Raw genomic sequence first — 12,539 nt, 5'->3', positions numbered from 1 at the left:
AGCCGGGACTTGTAGTCCTCCTAGGAGAGGCGGGCGCTAGCGCGGCCGCCCCGCGACCCGTGCGCGTGCGCGTGCGCCGACGTCTGAGGAAGCCGGCACGGAAGGTTCGATTTTGCCTGGGGGCTGCCCTTACCTTAGCTTTTGGAGGCGTGGAGAGGCCGCGCAGTTCTGCGTCGCTTGCGGAGTGAATTCGAGGTGGTTTCTCCTGGGTTAGGGTGGTGGGTAAGGCACTCAGTAATATGAACCCGTCGGGGCTTGTTTCCCTGCTGCTCCCTCCACCGTGCCCCATTGGGGTGTTCTAGTGTTTCAGGAACTCAAAGTTAGAGCTAGAGGCGCACACCTCACTAAAGGGTTTTACTTCACGAGAAATTTAACTCAACAGGCTGGATTTGAACTTGGGAGGTCGGCTTCTCCCTGTAGACGGGAGAGGAGACGTCCCCTGAGGAGAAGCGGCCTGGCAGGAGGCATTCTGTTGGGAAACCTTGAAATCCTTGTTTGCGAAGTCTCTGCTTGAACGCTGCGGGTGCAGTTCCCCTTGAGGCATGATGATAGCAGTTACCCTTTAGGGGGCTTTCACTATTGTCAATGCCTTCCAGCCAAATACCACCGAGATCACCTGTCTAGTTGATCAAAGCTGGGCTTCGACTTCCCTGGTGGTCCAGTAGTTAAGAATCCGCCTGCCAATGCGGAGATACGGGTTCGAGCTCTGGTCCGGGAAGATCCCACATGCTGCAGAGCAGCTAACTCTGTGCACCACGAGTACTGAGCCTGTGCTCTAGAGCCCGCGAGCCACAACTACTGAAGCCCACGTGCCACAATTAACAAGCCCAGGCGCCTAGAGCCCCTACTCTGCAACAAGAGAAGCCACCGCAATGAGAAGCCCGCGCACCGCAATGAAGAGTAGCGCCCCCAGTCGCGGCAACTAGCGCAGCAACGAAGACACAACACAGCCATAAATTTTAAAAAAACCTGAGCTTATTGTCTCCTTGTAAGGAGGGGAGACACAGCATGAGGCACAGGGAGACATCTCAGGAAGAGGGTGCTGGAAAGAATTTACAGGGTTTGGGCTTGTGTTAGGTAATTTGGAGGAGGGCTCCAGGAAGCGGGCCTTCTCTCTGGATTGGATGCTATTAGGAGGTGAAGGTAATTCTATGATGGGGTATTTTAATCATTATTATCTAAAAAGGGAGAAGCACCCTCATGTTAGCCAGGATAGGGGGATATTTGGTCTTTTTGTTTGTTTGTTTTTCTTTTGTGGTTGGGACAGCATTCTTGTTTGTATTCAAACATGTTTATGGAGTGGTTTTGTTTTTGTCTTATCCATCATGGTCACAGAGTGGCTTTGTCTGATGTTGGTGTTTTGTGAAATTGTTTATGTTCAGTAGGGCAGCACATCCTAGTTGATAACACCAGCCTAGCTCCCCATATTCAGGAGGTGCTTTTCTCCCTCTCACTGTGCTTCATATCACTTAGTGTATATTCCATGCTTTGGGCCTCAAAACAACTGTGTGAGACAATCCACAAATAGTTTGTACTCTCCATTGGATACTAGTCCCTAATGTAAGTGTGGTAGGTAAAATTAGGTCCCTGCCTCCAAGGAGCTTATAGCTCAGTGAGAGTGATCCAAGCCCAGGCAATCTGATGCCAGTGGCTGCTGCTTTACCACCTTGAGAATCTGTATTTCTAAGGGGACTACACTGCCTCCTCAGTAATTTTCAGCTACTGATATCTGTGCATACCAGGATTTCTCAACAGCAGCACTCTCGACATTTTGGGCCAGATAATTCTTTGTTATTGGTGACTGTTCTGTGCAGTGTAGGATGTTTAGCAGTATCCCTGGCCTCTATTCACTAGATGCCAGTGGCACCCTCTCCCTAATTGTGATGACCAAAAATGTCTCCAGCCATTACCAAATCACCCCTGGTCAAAAGCCACTGGTGAATACCATGTGTATCCTCCTGGTCTCTGAGACCTCCAAACAAATATTTGGAGCATGACAGTCCCCAAATCACTTTGAGTGGGGAGGCCTTGAAGAGGAGAGAAGGAAACAATGTGGCCTACGTTTTTGAAAAGCCCATCCAACTAGGAGAATGAAGACTGAGACAAAGAGAAGACAAGTGGGAAAAAACAAAGGTAGAAGAGAAATGATAGAGGCAGAGAGGAGCTCATAGGAAATCACCCTTAAGTTACTTAGTTCATGCTAACAAAGTTAGTTCATGTTAATAAAGACAAAGCCTTAATGAGGCCTCGCTGTACTGCCACTCCCTGTTTGGGAAATGCTGGTCTGATTAGCAAATAGTGTTGAACACTTCTGTGAAAATATTTATTTTCTTTTACAGCATGGTACCAGATATGACCTCCCTGAACTGGTTGCTTGCAAGAGACTTTCTTCAGAGATTTCAGGTTACCCTCAAGGTAGTTGTTTTCTTGGGAAAGCCAAGATTCCCTGGGGAGTTGGCAAAAGTCACAAAGCAATGGCAGCTAAGTGTTTCCAGGTTTTCCAAGAGATAGATTGTACTTAGATTACGCTAATAAGAACATCAGCACAATAGTTATTTGTATTTTCCTAACCTGTTTCATCCAGGAATCTGTAAAACATATAGACATTTATTAATTTTTTTCTTATAATGGTGAGGGAAATCATTGACATTCTCCTATTTTATAGATACAGAAGCCAAATTATGGAGTCCACAAAAAGTAGTGAGAAATCCAGAACAGCCTCCTGGAATCTTCACTCTGGGCCATTCTTGATGCTCAGCACCACCCCAGATCTCCAGCTTCCTAGTAGTAAGCTACTGAATTTTATGTTTTCATAGGCTTTAAAATATTCCTTAGTCTCTTCACCTGACCCACAAAAACAGGCCTATAGAGGCTATGATTTTAAATAGTGACGGTACTTGAACTAGAACCCAGATCTCATGATATTAGTCCAGTACTCTGTCTACTTAAGCAAGCCCATACATTCTTGTAGGAGATGTTTAACTTAAAGAAAATATAATTAGGATAGAAATTCTAATGCACAGGGAAATCCAGACCTATTCAATCCTTTTCATTCATTTCATGGGGACTTTACGAGTTAGCTTTGATGAGTAAAAGAGAAAGTCACTGAGGTATTAATGAAAAGCATTTAGTAACTCTGAAATTAAATTTGTCTTTGGGTTGATGAGGTAGATGGGAGGTATAGTGAGCACTGCCCCCTTACCCAAAGAAGTCTTGAATAGTTTATCCTCCGAGAACTAAACCAACAGAAATGAATTCTTAATTATTTAATCATATATAGAAACGACTTATGAGATAATGTGTCAATGGGGAGATTTAGGAATCTAGTCTAATGGAAATACTGTCTCCAAATAATGTCATTATGTCAATGATTCTCAAATCCATTATTTCCAATCCAAATTTCTCCTCAGAATTCTAGCCTTACATGTCCAAGTGCCTATTTCTTTCCATTTGCTTGTCTCACAGAGATCTCAAAGTTATTGTGTTTATAACAGAACTCTGGGTATGTCCCACTGCAAATCTTCCTCATCTCAATTAACAAGGCACTGCTCTCTACCCAGTTGCTTAAGTCAGAAACTCAGGAGTTAACTCAGTTCCTTCCTTTTCCTCACTTTCTTCATCCAATTCATTATCAAGTCTTATTGATTCAATGTCCAAAATAAATCTCAAATCCAACCACTTTTTTCTCTACTGCCACTAGCCTGGTCCAGGCGATAGTCATCTCTTTCTTGGATACTGCAACAGTCTCCTCTTGCCCCTTTACTTCATAACACTTAACACAATTTGTTTAATTTATTGGTCCATTTTTCTTACGTGTGATTTAATAATCTCACTTCACTACTAGAATGTATATAAAGTGCTTGAGGATAGGTACAAAATCTTTTTTTTTTTTGGCTGCATTGGGTCTTCGTTGCTGCATGTGGGCTTTCTCTAGTTGCGGTGAGCGGGGGCTACTCTTCATTGCAGTGTGCGGACTTCTCATTGCGGTGGCTTCTCTTGTTGCGGAGCACAGGCTCTAGGCACACGGGCTTCAGTAGTTGCAGCACGCGGGCTCAGTAGTTGTGGCTCGCAGGCTCTAGAGCGCAAGCTCAGTAGTTGTGGCACACGGGCTTAGTTGCTCCGCGGCATGTGGGATCTTCCCGGACCAGGGGTCGAACCTGTGTCCCCTGCATTGGCAGGCAGATTCTTAACTACTGTGCCACCAGGGAAGTCCTGTTATTTATTTTTAAGTGCGTATGTCCTTTCTTTCCAGCTAGATTATAAAATCCTTGAGGGCAATGACTATGTGTACTGTTGCCTCCTACAGTGTGTTAAGTCTAGTAGGATCTTGATGTAAATTGTGTTGTGATTTACAGGGTTACTTAGTGTCTTGGCATCTCTACAGAAGACTTCAAAACTCTTGAGGAAACCACAATGATATACCACCTCACACCAATTGGATGGCTATTAGGGAAAAAAAAAAAGAAAGAAAATGACAAGTGTTAACAAGGATGTGGAGAAATTGGTGTACTGTTAGTTGGAATGTAAAATAGTACAGCCACTGTGTATGGCTGTTCCCCAAAACAATATGGTGGTTCCTCAGGAAATTAAAAATAGTATTACCGTATGATACAGCAATTCCAATTCTGGGTATGTATCCAAAAAAATTGAAAGCTGAGTCTCAAAGAGATATTTGTATACCTATATGTATAGCAGCATTATTCACAATAGCCAACAGGTGCAAGCAACCCAAATGTCCATTGATAGATGAATGGATAAACAAAATGTATTATATACATGTAATGGAATGTTATTCAGCCTTAAAAAGAAGGAAATTCTGACATGCTATAACATGGATGAAACTCGAGGACATTATGTTAAGTGAAATAAGCCAGTCACAAAAAGATAAATACTGTATGATCCCATTTATATGAAGTACATAGGGTAGTCAAATTCATAGAAACAGAAAGTAGAATGGTGGTTGCCAGAGTCTGGGGGATGAGGGAAAATGGAGAATTGTTGTTTAATGGGTATAGAGTTTTAGTTTTGCAGGATAAAAGGTGTTCTGGAGATTGGTTGCACAACGTGGTGAATGTACTTAGTTGTACACAAAAATGGTTAAGATGGTACATTTTTTTTTTTTTTGTGGTACGCGGGCCTCTCACTGTTGTGGCCTCTCCCGTTGCGGACCACAGGCTCCAGACGCGCAGGCTCAGCAGCCATGGCTCACGGGCCCAGCCGTTCCGCGGCATGTGGGATCTTCCCAGACCGGGGCACGAACCCGTGTCCCCTGCATCAGCAGGCGGACTCTCAACCACTGCGCCACCAGGGAAGCCCAAGATGGTAAATTTTATGTTATGTGTATTTAACCAGAATTTTTTTTTCAAAAGACAACTGAATAGGGAATCAAAAGGCCAAGGTTGGAGTTCCTTGTTCCTTGATGACTAATGAATCTTGAGCAAGTCACTTTTTCACTCATGCCTTGATTTCTTCATCTTTAAACAGGGTAATAAAACATTCCCAGCTTCTGGGTGTATGTAAGGATCAGAGAGAAAAAAAAAAAACAAAAAATGAATAACTCTTAAGATAATATTTTTGAGTAGTAGTTCCAGTATTCCAGTGTCCCTGATCTCCTTTAATATTCATTACAAATTTTATGTCTTATTTCATAACAAAATATTCCTAAAGATGTCTTAGCGATAACCTGTTACCACTTCAAAGGATATATACGCTGAACTCTTTCAACTTGGGTTGCTCACCTTATAATTTGGTCCTGGGAAAACAGCAAATATAAAGCCTTTATGAGGGCTATTGATGACCTAAGATCCTAATTACTAATGTGGTTTAGCATTAATTGAGCAAATACAAGTTTAGGATTCTCATGTGAACATAATAAAGCTGGTCCCAAATTAAGGGGATAAGAGGAAGAATGAACATCTGTTGAATACCTAATAACTGTTAGGCCCTATAACAGATGTGTTACATGCATTATCTCATTTAATCCTCACAACAGCGTTGTCAGATTAATAGCATCATACTCGTTTTATAAACGGGGAAAACAAAGCTGAGAGGTTGTCACTTGCCCAGGATCACACAATGAATGACAGAGATGCAATCAAGTGCAGGTCTGTGTGACTCTAAAGCCCATACTCTTTCTACTGTTACACTGCCTCTCAAAATATATTTGACTATGCCTCTTGGTAATAGAGTTAATGGTAAATATTATATATTTGATATATATTCATACATTTATATCAATTATCTTACCTTAGTCATTACAAGTAAGATAGACTGTGGTAGGAACAATTATCACCACTTTATAGATGATGAAACAGATAGAAAATTTAACTTACCTAACGCCAACATCAACCAGCCAATAAATAATAATAACAGGACTTGAAAATAGGTACTGCAATTCTCAGACCCATGTGTTTTCCACATCAGCCTCATGAGAGCAGAATTTTATCTCTGAATTTTCTGGTTCTGACATTTTTTTATGGGAGCGAAAGAGTGAGCATCTTGAAAGTCCTTCAGTTCTCAGTATACATGGACAGATTAAACACGTCTTCATCCTTATTCTCTCCTCCATTCACTAAAATGATATTGAGTTAATATTTTTAATGTTATCAGTCCACAAGGACAAAGGGAATGAGAAAGATAACAGGGCTTCCCTGGTGGTGCAGTGGTTGAGAGTCCGCCTGCCGATGCAGAGGACATGGGTTCCCGCCCCGGTCCGGGAGGATCCCACATGCCGCGGAGCGGCTGGGCCCGTGAGCCATGGCCGCTGAGCCTGTGCGTCCGGAGCCTGTGGTCCGCAACAGGAAAGGCCACAACAGTGAGAGGCCCGCGTACCGCAAAAAAAAAAAAAAAAAAAAAAAAAGAAAGATAACAGCAGATGAAGGATATCAACAACATTTTGGAAGATGGAAAGTTGAGCCAAGAAAATTGAGTTCCAAATACTGGGGAGGGGTATACTAATGAGAGGCAAGTACGTTCATGTTGCAGAACACTAAAACATCAGGAATTGAAAGGAGCAGATACTGTAGCAGCAGAGATATGTGAGGGGCCAAAAGGAGAGGGATTGGCTGAAAGTCTATTTAAGAAGTTAAACTACCAGGCTCCTTCCTCATCCTGCTCAGTTAGGCAGCTATGCCTCTATGTCCCTGGTTTATTCTGTGAAAAATTGAATTAGAGAAGTTCCAGACTGAGGTACCAGGTACAGCTAAAGGTCATAGCTGAGGAGGCTGGGGTAGGAGGATACCACACTGAAAACAGAGATCAGATGAATATCTACATGCTGAATGATGAAACTCGCCCAGCCTTCTTGCTCTACTTCACTCCAGGGATGCTGACAGCAAGGCTTATATTCTCGAGGCAGGACAGCAGAGGATTAATTTTGGGAGAAACTTAAAATTGGATAACCCCAGAAGAAATATCTATAGATAATGATACTTGAGGGTCTCCCAACAAAACAAATAGGTCCCCACTTTATCAACCTGTGATGAAACCCACCAACTGACAAACTCTTCCGCCTAACATAGACCTTCCAAATACCTTTGTAATGACTCACTCTTAAATATGAAGGGACAGCAAAGGATCACCAGATAGTTGAGATAAACCTTCACCAAGAAAGACAGCATCAAATAGAAATGGAAAACAGGCAATATAGAGAGCAGAAGAATATTTTTTTGAAAACAATAAGCATCCTCTGCCTCTGATAGTATAAAATAGTGCATCCATAAAGCAAAGACAAGTTGCTCCAAAAAAAAGGAGGAATCAGAGAATAATAGCTCTGGGAAATTTTTTTAATAGCAAAAACAAATAATAGAAGTATTAATGTATAAAATTGAGGAAATCTCCCAGAAAAATAGAACGAAAAGACAGACCTGAAAATAAAAGAGAAAAGATAATTAGAGAATGAATCCATAAGGTCCAATGTTAGGCTAACTGCAGTTTTAGAAATGGAGAAGAAATGAAGGGAAGAAAATTATCAAAGAAATCACAAGGTCTCTGATAACTGAAGGACACGAGTTTCCAGATTGACAGAGCCTGCTGAGCGCCCAGCATAATGAAGGGGAAAAAACCCAAACCAAAAGAACTATGGGACATTATCATGAAATTTCTAAAGACAAGGGATAAAGAGAAGATCCAAAAATCTTGTTGATAGGAGGTGAAGAGGGAGCAGGGAAAGGGGAATGGATTATTCATAAAAGAGTAGGTAATAAGAATAGCATATTCCTTAACATTGACACTGGTGGTTAGAAGACGATGAAACAGTGCTTTCAAAATTCTGAGAGAAAATTATTTTCAACCTAGAATTCTATACTAAGTCATGTTATCAATCAAGTGTGAGGCACAATTAAAGATTCAAGGATCAAAAAAATTTACTAACCCTCAAGCTTTTCCTGGGACACTACTGGAGGATGTGCTCTACTGAAACAAGAATGACAAAGATAGAGGTTTTAGGAAAGAGGGGAATCAACCTAAGAAAGGTAAAAAGAAGTCCTAAGATGATAGCTCTACAGCAGACCTGTACAGTGAGGGGTAGTCCAGACTAAAGGGGAAGGAGTGCTCCTGGGGAGTATTTCCAGTAAAACTCTTAGTGTATATGACATGTTTGGGTGTGCTGAAAATAGTTAAGGCATTTTTACATTTCTGTTAGAGAGTCTGGAACAGTTAGTGATAATGATACAGAAAATTTGGCAAACAAAAAACTGAGGCAATTATTAATTGCAAGACAAACAAAAAGTTACATGAGAAAGGAAATGTAATTATAATACAATCAATTGATCCAGAAGTAAACCACACTTTTAGAGTCATAATAAGGTTAATATGAAACATTGATTTAATTTAAATGTGATATAACAATATTGTGAGGCTGAAGGGAGGGAAAGCATAAAGTGTTGGATCTTTATCTTTTATATCAGGTACTGTTTAAAGTTTACAAATCAAAAAGAAAACAGTAAAAATATTTAATTTAGAAAAATGTTAGTAAATATGCAAAGAAAAAAAGCCAGTGAATGAGTCTGGGAGGGTATGTCAGGCTTTGGGGAGGCCACGGCTTTTTTTTTTTTTAAGTCTGTGTGTGTGTTAAAATATACTCCTGCTGTGTTTTGTTATGAGCCTTGTAGTTCCACATGACTTTTTTTAAACCACAAGACTTAAAGTATTTACATGTATTACCTTGATAAACGTTAAAAATATCAAACATAGAAAGAGAGAGCAAGAAAGAGAGAAAGAAAATCTTGTGTCTATCCAGACCTATGATATAAAATGACGTTATGAATTTTCTTTATAGATAAGTCCTGGAAGAATACTAGAAAATAACAACACTAGATATTTCAGAGGAATAAAACCCTAACTATTTAGGCCATTTTTTTAAGTATCGCATTTAGTTTGGGGTGTCAACAGTTGCTGCCTTCTTGCAAAATGAGAGAAATAAGGTGGGATACTAGAGCATTGCTATCCTCTGAGTTCTAATCAGTCTTACTGGCTGATTTTTCTAAATTGTGAAAACAAATGTCATCGATCTTCTGGAATCTCAAAAAGATGTTATCCTCAAAATTAATGTTGTGAGACTATCTCATATATGGAATTAGGAGACCTAGGTTTAAATCCCCTATCTATGACTTACTGGCTCTGTCACCTTAGGTATATTATTGATTCTGGCCCTCCCGTTTCCTCTGCTTACTCCAGAAGCTAAATTGCAATGAAAAATGTTCAAGAAGAACTGCTTCATGCTAAATCCCTCTAGTAGTGAATATGCTCCAGTGTACTTATTAGGAATTATTCAGTCTCCTCTATTAAACTATAAGAACTTTAAAAGTACCAACTATATCTTTGCCTCTGAAATTTTCCACATCCTATTATTGCTGTTCTCTGCTTCTAATGGACACCAAATCAATGTTGCCAGAGATTTACTGACCATATTGTGAGGAGAATGTTTGTCATTAAATGTTCCCATAATTCCTTGTTTAGAAAAGACAAAAAGTTCCATATGCTCCAGGAAGATTCTATTTTCATTGTTAAATTTAGGCTTAAGTTGGACGTAAACAGTAAAGTAAAAACAAAACAGTCTGTCTTCTTCCAAAGAAAGAGTTCCTTAATGATTTTTATATATGTAAATATATATATAAATATATATATAATATATAATATATTTTTAAAAATTTTTGGCCATGCTGCATGGCATGTGGGATGGCATGTGGGATCTTAGTTCCCTGACCAGGGATTGAACCTGGGCCCCCTGCATTGGAAGTGCTGAGTGTTAACAACTGGGCCACCAGTGAAGTCCCATAATGATTTATATTTTTATAAAAAGGAAAGATTTTATCCAAAACCCTGGAGTACCCCCAAAGATTTGGTAAACTTAACCGCTATTGTTACTGATATCTGTGTTCTTATGAGTATTAACAAAAGAATTTATGACACATCTAAACAAAATTATAGCATGAAATCTAGAGGAAGCCTGGTGAAGGAGATATAAAGAGAGTTTTTATGATCTTGAAAAGTACAAACGGGACTTCCCTGGTGGCACGGTGGTTAAGAATCCGCCTGCCAATGCAGGGGACACGAGTTTGATCCCTGGTCTGGGACGATCCCACATGCTGCGGAGTAGTTGTGGCGCACGGGCGCACTACGCCCGTGCGCCACAACTACTGACCCTGTGCTCTAGAGCCCACGAGCCACAACTACTGAGACCACGAGCCACAATTACTAAAGCCTGCACTCTGCAACAAGAAAAGCCACCACAATGAGAAGCCCGTGCACCACAAAAAAGAGTAGCCCCCGCTTGCCGCAGCTAAAGAAAGCCTGCACAGCAACGGAGACCCAACACAGCCAAAAAAAAAAACGTACAGAGTAAGACTTAATTTGTTCAACAATACCTAGAATGTTAGAACTTTAACTCACCTTTGGAAATTTAAAATACACTTTCAGAAAATAAAAATTAAATTAAAATGCCCACTAGATAGTGGACCTTAAATTTTTTTTTTTTATTTTATTTTTTGGCGGTACGCGGGCCTCTCACTGTTGTGGCCTCTCCCATTGCGGAGCACAGGCTCTGGACGCGCAGGCCCAGCAGCCATGGCTCACGGGCCCAGCCGCTCTGCAGCACGTGGGATCTTCCCAGACCAGGGCACGAACCCGCGTCCCCTGCATTGGCAGGCGGACTCTCAACCACTGCACCACCAGGGAAGCCCTTGGACCTTAAATTTTTAAAAGTAACCATTTCATATATTTGAGAACAGTATAATTTTTCAATTAAGGCTATATTATTATAGCTAATATTTAGTGAATGCTTCCTTTTGAACACTCCTCTAAGCTCCTTAATATATTGTTTTCCTAACCCTGTGAAATAGGTACTGTAATTATCCCCATTTTACAAATAAGAAAGTGGGCTCAGAGATTAACTAAATATCATCTTCCAGATGCGATCTGATCAGTTCCCAGATATTATACCTTCTTTAAATATGACAACTTTTCCCCCCTTTTATTTATTTATTTATTTTTAAATTTTTGGCTGCATTGGGTCTTTGTTGCTACATGCAGGCTTTCTCTACTTGCAGCAAGCATGGGCTACTCTTCGTTGCAGTGTGCGGGCTTCTCAATTGCAGTTGCTTCTCTTGTTGCGGAGCATGGGTTCTAGGTGCGCAGGCTGCAGTAGTTGTGGCATGCGAGCTCAGTAGTTGTGGTTCGTGGGCTCTAGAGCGCAGGCTCAGTAGTTGTGGCCCATGGGCTTCATTGCTCCGTGGCATGTGGGATCTTCCCGGACCAGGGCTCGAACCTGTGTCCCCTGCATTTGGAGGCGGATTCTCAACCACTGTGCCACCAGGGAAGCCCCCTAAAGTTGGGTTCCTTTGAAATGACCCAAGGCTCTCTTAATATCTTCCTTCCTAAATTGTACTCCAATTCCCTTTTTTTTTTTTTTGCGGTACGCGGGCCTGTCACTGCTGTGGCCTCTCCCGTTGTGGAGCACAGGCTCCGGATGCACAGGCTCAGCGGCCATGGCTCACGGGCCCAGCTGCTCTGCGGCATGTGGGATCTTCCCGGACCAGGGCACGAACCCGTGTCCCCTGCAACGGCAGGCGGACTCTCAACCACTGCGCCACCAGGGAAGCCCTCCAATTCCCTTTTGATGGTGTTAAACTCATTCCAGTTTAAGATTGTTCTTGGTGTAGCCACATGACCTGGTAGCTTTTATTATCCTCCCACATGTATAATCGCTTGTTAGCCTCTTTATTTCTAGCTTCCTCTAAGTATTTCTTCTCAGGTTCTTGGTTTCCCAACATACAGTGTTACTTCTCTACTGTTAGATAACTTTTTTTTTTTTTTTTGGTGGCGCTGCATGGCTTGCAGCTTCTTAGTTCCCCGACCAGGGATGGAACCCGTACCTCCTGCGGTGCAGGCCCAGAGTCCTAACCACTGGACCACCAGGGAAGTCCCTAAATAACTCTTTTAAACAAACAAAAAAATACCTTTAAATAGCCTTATTCTTTCTGAGAAATCTCTTTTCCTTCCCCAAGGTCCCTTCCACCCAATAACCTCAGTATAAAATAGTC

The 12,539-nt window shown here is 41.4% G+C and overlaps 1 protein-coding gene across 1 annotated transcript in view; it reads left to right on the top strand.

The window, feature by feature from the left end:
- The first annotated feature begins 81 nt into the window (after nucleotides 1–81).
- ASIP (agouti signaling protein) overlaps nucleotides 82–12,539 on the top strand; it is a 212,154-nt gene continuing 199,696 nt past the window's right edge. The window contains exons 1-3 of the mRNA XM_060123983.1: nucleotides 82–195; nucleotides 2,340–2,415; nucleotides 2,666–2,787. The gene's annotated coding sequence lies outside the window, so the exon portion shown is untranslated. The remainder of the gene's footprint in view (nucleotides 196–2,339; nucleotides 2,416–2,665; nucleotides 2,788–12,539) is intronic.

Source organism: Lagenorhynchus albirostris, chromosome 15 (assembly GCF_949774975.1).
Source record: "Lagenorhynchus albirostris chromosome 15, mLagAlb1.1, whole genome shotgun sequence".
Classification (NCBI taxonomy): Eukaryota; Metazoa; Chordata; class Mammalia; order Artiodactyla; family Delphinidae; genus Lagenorhynchus; species Lagenorhynchus albirostris.
This window is presented reverse-complemented; position numbering and strand designations above follow the sequence as displayed.